This window comes from Aedes albopictus, chromosome 3 (assembly GCF_035046485.1).
Source record: "Aedes albopictus strain Foshan chromosome 3, AalbF5, whole genome shotgun sequence".
NCBI classification, from domain to species: domain Eukaryota; kingdom Metazoa; phylum Arthropoda; class Insecta; order Diptera; family Culicidae; genus Aedes; species Aedes albopictus.
In genome coordinates this window covers 77,536,217-77,542,549 of record NC_085138.1, presented here as the reverse complement: position 1 = coordinate 77,542,549, position 6,333 = coordinate 77,536,217, and positions in this window count along the sequence as shown.

Genomic DNA, 6,333 nt, shown 5'->3' with positions numbered 1-6,333 from the left:
TTCTTCCTAATTTTGCTTTTTCGGTTGAAATAGTTGTGAGTTCTTGATAAGGGTACCACCGAAACAAAACTAAACCAAACGCCAAATATACAGCTTGAAGTCAAATCTACAATTTTAATCAAATCATTTTATAAGATCATACGGAGAGTAATATCGACTTTTAGCCGAAAATTTGCATTTTCAATAAAGGAATCGCTATCAAATGTGTAAGGGCTTTACTTTATATCACATTCCTTTGTGCTTTCTACATACATCTTAACTTCGGTTCGTTCTCCATGGACATAAGTGGGCATGTTTTAGAATTGTTTTTTTTTTTGTGAAAAAAGACTTCAAATCGTTTTGGCATAAAGGTTCGGTCTTCTTCATTCAGCCATCATCAAATCTGTGAACATTTATTAAGTCAAGTTAATACAGTTTTCCTTTTCCGTCTTCAATTTCAAATTACCATCCACTTACACATAAGCTTACATAACACAAGTTTGTTACAAAACATAGTATCATAAGTCTAGAACAAAAGTATAGTGACAGATGTTCATTGTTCATTGTTCATTCGTTTTTTAACTTCCGCTCGTTAAGAACAGACGTTTATATTTCAAGAGGTTATGGGCCCAGAAAAGTTAATATACAGGGGATACTCAAAATAAGTGGGACAGGTAAAATTCAACACTTTTAAAAAAATGTTCAACTAGCTGTAACTTTTCAAAAAGGGCATAAAATATTCTTAAATTTTTACTGTAAGTTCATCAAGTTGTTGTGTATCAGTGGCCCAAATTTGGAAAAGATCGGGCTATTCTACACGAAGTTAGAAATATTCCAGAAAAAGGTATAGTTATCCGATAGTCAAATTTGAGCTGTTATATCTCCGGATTAAACAAACCGAATGCAATGAAATTTTGATCATTTATGACTTATATAACGAGGTATTGAAAAAAAATGACTAAATTGAAAATTCTTTACACAAAAGAAAATTATAACGATTCGATTATTTTTATAATATAACACCAATTTATCCAAAACTTCATCATCGTTTCAAAACTCGAGATAGTAAATATAATTCATTTAAATTCCCTCTAATAGACTTGAATATATTTATGTTCCGAAGGAAAGTAACTAAATGGCCGGCATTAAATTGAAAAAGTAATGGGATGCATATGAAAAATAGATAAATTTACTAAAAAACATAGAATAAATGAAATCGCTATAACCTTTTTGCTTATGAATAATTTCGAACTAAGTCAAATGTTTTTCAAAGTTCATTATTTTAGTCATAATTGATAAAAATTTCATTGCATTCGGTTTGTTGAATCCGAAGATATAACAGCTCAATGTTGGCTATCGGAGAATTATACGTTTTTCTAGAATCTTTTTAACTTCGTGTAGAATAGCCAGATCTTTTCCAAAATTGGACCACTGATACACAACTAGTTGATGAACTTATAGTAAAAATTTGAGAATATTCGATGCCCTTTTCGGAAAGTTACAGCTAGTGAACATTTTTTGAATAGTGAAAATTTTACCTTTCCCACTTATTTTCAGTATCCCCTGTAGACTGTTTCAGAAATTATAAATACACTAACGATTAACTGCCATTTCAATTTGAGTATAATATCCAAAAAAAGTTTCTTCTAGCTCTTATTGTAAACATGCTAACGAAGCAAATAATACCAATTTTGTTGATGTTTCTGGTAAAAGTTAAAAAAGGGCTCTGTAAACTAGATGATTAACATTTGAAGTTGCACAAAGTGGTCAAAAAATGTAGCATAGTAGAAAAGAAAAAAATCTCACAGATAAAATATTTAATTTCCATACACAATAAAAATGGCTCTAACGATAATAAAAGATATTTCTCGATTGGCAAGAGTAATTTTTGACTGGAATATTTGATCAAGAACCACCATTACGGGCCTTCTCAATACATTTTTTTTTGTTTCAAATTTCTCAACAACACCAGTAGCAACAAACGTTAAGCAAACGAATGTCTTAATTACTGCTTACTGCATTCGTTTTTATGGTATGACAAGCTTTGCCATCTGAAGGATCGAATGAGCTGAAAAAAATAAGTTTGTTTAGATTAAATGCGTTCAGGAAAGCTAAGAAACTGTGTGGTAGTTCTTATGTTCCGTAGAAAACCTTAAAAAATAAGAAACTTGATCTCCGAAAAAATCTTATGGGAATGCCTTTATCGATTTTTCCCAAATTTTGATCAAGGCATTACTTAGACAACTTGTTGAGAAAGCGAATGTGATAAAAATTTAGATAATTTTTGGTATTTTGTGATAAATAATGTTGAAATCATTGAAAAACACCTTTGAGCAAATGCAAATTTGAAAAATTAAGTTATTTGTTAGAGAACTCGACTGTTCTTTAAAATATCAAGACAATTGAAAGGAAATATAAAAATATGGAGTACAATATGCTATACTCTGAAACAAGTTGGTAAAAATCATTAGAACAGTTCATTTAATTGAATAAACAAAGTGTATTTATAATTTCTGAAACAGTCTATAATGGCTCGCCTCGGTGTAGAGAAGCTGCACAAGGGTTTCGGGCGACCTGTCTGGTTCGTTCGAATCTCGCCGCAGACTACGACAAGGTGATGGATTCTTATGCCTGCTGTTCAATATCGCTCTGGAAGGTATTATGCGACGAGCCGGGCACGATTTTCGCAAAATCTGGATTTGTCCATTTTGCGGATGGCATGGATATTATTGTTAGAATATTCTAAACGGTGGCAGAACTGTACACCCACCTGAAACGTGAAGCAGCAACCGTCGAAATGGTGGTGCACGCGTCAAAAAACGAATAACATACTGGCGAGAAACCGAGAACGACAGGACAAGCCTAGGCAGCAGTATTACGGTAGACGGGAACATGTTCGAGATGGTGGAAGATTTCGTCTACTTTGGATCCTTATGAATGGCTGACAACAACGTTAGCCATGAAATACGAAGGCGCATCATCAGTGAAAGTCTGGCCTACTCTGGCCTGCACAAGAAAACTTCCATCTTTGGCAGTGTGCAGGAGACAATAGTGTGTAGCGGCAAATAATGAATCACGAGCTCGCTGCCATCTACGGCGAACCTAGCATCCGGAAGGAGGTAAAAGCTGGAAGGGTACAATGGTGAAGGAAAACACGTGTGGTTGCAACGGAATGACAAACTAGAATGATTTATTTAGCTTAAATAATTCAAGGGTTACTATGACCAACATCCCCCCTTAACCCTGAATTTGAGAAACCCCAAGTGATTTTCTTGCTTCTCGGAGTTTCGGATACGGAACCGGCTTCGTCAGGACATCCGCCAGTTGACCTTCGGATGGAACGTGTTGAAGGGCAATAGTTTTCTGCTCCAACTGCTCCTTGACGAAATGATGACGCAGATCGATGTGTTTCGTCCGCGCCGAGTAACCGACTTCTTTTTCAGCTAAACACATTGCACTTCTGTTGTCGCAACGCATTTCAACTGTGGTAGTGAGGCCGCTGAGCTCTGCTCGGAATGAGCGCCACCATAGAGCTTCCTGGCCCGCGGTTGCGATCGCCATGTACTCTGCTTCCGTCATGGAGAGAGCAACGGTGGGTTGTCTTCTGCAGCTCCATGCAACTGCACCGCCCGAGTGCTTGAAAACGTAGCCTGTCACGGACCGTCTGGTCTCTGGATCGTTTCTCCAGTCTGCATCCGAATACCCGTGGAACGATTCATCACTTTCGCTACTGTAGACTAACTTCATATCCTTCGTTCCTTTCAGGTACCGCAGAATACGTTTGGCTGCCGTCCCGTGAGCTTCTCCCGGTTTGCTGTTGAAACTGCTGACTGCATTGACCGCGAATGCTATATCCGGTCTGGTGCACTGAGCCACGAACTGCAATCCACCGACGAGTTCGCGAAAAGGTACATTCGCCATCCTCTCGACTTCATCGGGCGATTTCGGGCTCATTTCCTTGCTCAGTTTCTGGCTTGCATCGAACGACGTAGAAACGGGATTGCAGTCATTCATTCCAAACCGTTCGAGCAGTTGCTCGATGTACTTCTCCTGGTCCAATGTGATCCTCCCGTCAACTTGTGTGACCCGCATTCCGAAGATCTGCTCCGCGTAGCCAAGATCTTTCATCTGGAATCTGACCATTAGCTGCTGTTTCAACGCGTCGACTATTTCATCATCGTTGGCGAACACCAACATATCGTCCACATACACGGCCACGATGAGAATCTTGTCGCCGTCGATCAGGAAATACACGCACGAGTCCATCTTCGATTGCTGCAGACCGATTTCCCTGAGTACATTATCGAGCTTCTTGTTCCATATGCGACTCGCTTGCTTGAGTCCGTAGAGCGCTTTCTTCAAACGACACACCTGGCCACCGGGGATTGCGAAGCCTTCTGGTTGCTCCACGTAGATCTCCTCATCCGTCAAGTCGCCTTGAAGAAAGGCCGTCACTGCGTCGAGTTGATGGATCTTCAATCCTAACCTCGCTGCTACTGCCATCAGGTAACGGACCGTGGAGTATCGGACCACTGGAGAGTAGGTTTCTCCATAGTCGACTCCTTTGATTTGCGAGTAGCCCTTCGTCACAAATCGCGCTTTGTACCGCTCGATCGAGCCGTCCGCTTTCGTCTTCAGCTTGAACACCCATTTCGATTTCAGGGCCTTCCGCCCCGCCGGCAGGTCGCACAGCTCCCACGTCCCGTTATCGCTGTGGGATTCCATCTCCGCCTTCATTGCTTCATACCATCGGCTCCTGTCAGCGCTTTGCATCGCTTCTCTAAATGACTGCGGTTCATCCAGAAGTACCTGAGATGGGGAAATGCTTTGAGGGACGGCACTGAAGCTCAACTGAAGATCATTGTACTTGCCTGGGATACGGCGCTCCCTGCCACTGCGCCTTACCACACATTGGGGGTCCTCTGGTTGTGGAGGGAGCGCAATTTGTGATGGGTCCGACAGCACTTCGCCGCCAGTTTCATTCGCTGGTAATGGTTCTGCTACGGTAGCTTCTCCGCCTTGCTCGGATTCCGGGTCGGTGTCCACTGATGCCATCCGAAACTGTAGCATCTCTGGTTCGGGAGCTTCCAGTCGTTCTTCGCTGCTGCCTTCGTTCAGGAACACAACGTCCCGACTCACATACACCATCCTGGATTTCGGATTGTAGACTCGATAACCTTTCGATCCCGCTGCGTATCCGACAAAGATGCCTTGCTCCGATTTCGGATCCCATTTCTTCCTTCGTACCTTCGGTATGTGCGTCATCACTTTCGTACCGAAAACGTGCAGATTGGATAGGTCCGGCTTCTTTCCGCTGAACTTTTCTTCCGGAGTCACTTGAAGACCTTTCGTTGGTGAACGGTTCACGAGGTAGCACGCTGTTCCAATCGCTTCGGCCCAAAACGATTTGTCCAATCCTGCATCAAATAGAAGGCAACGAGCACGTTCCACGAGGGTCCGGTTCATCCGTTCTGCCAGACCATTTTGCTCCGGATTATGCGGCACACTGGTTTCGTGTCTGATTCCACATTGCCGCAAATATCGCTTCATGTCATGATTCACGTACTCCGTCCCGTTGTCACTTCTCAATCGCTTCACTCGCCTACCTGTTTGAGTCTCTGCATACGCTTGAAAATCTTTGAAGCATTCCAGCACTTCCGTCTTCAATCGAATGAAGTAGATGAAGCACTTCCTGCTGTAATCGTCGACGAAGGTAAGAAAGTACCTGCTGCCTCCTACGGAAGTCGTTTCCATGGGACCACACAGATCACTGTGGACGAGTTCCAACACCTCTGCTGCTCTGGCCCCTTTGAATTTGAACGGTTGACGTTGATGCTTCCCTTCCAAGCACGGAATGCACGTCGGCATATCGGATTCGTCGAATTGCACACCACAGACCATACTGCGAAGTTGCTTCAAACTGTGTGCATTCAAGTGCCCCATGCGGCGATGCCATAATCCGATGTCCTCCTTGGGCGTCGCGATGCACGATACATTTCTTCCGGTTTGGCGGAGACGATATAGTCCGCCTTGCTGATCACCAACAGCCACAATCCGACCGGTCTGGTCGAAAACTTCACACACGTCCTTGGAAAACACCACCTGATGACCACGACTGCAGATCTTGTGCACGGATAAAAGATTCATCGCCAGTTCCGGAATGCACAGCACTTCCGAAACATCGAGCACTTCGGTTGCATCACCCAAGTCGGCTTTGATTACCACGTTGCCCTTAGCAACGACTGGTGTCTCCATGTTGTTTGCAACTATGTCACTCACCTCTTCTGCTTCTTTCAGGATTGCTTTTTCGCGACACATGTGTGACGACGTGCCGGAATCGAAAATCCACTCACC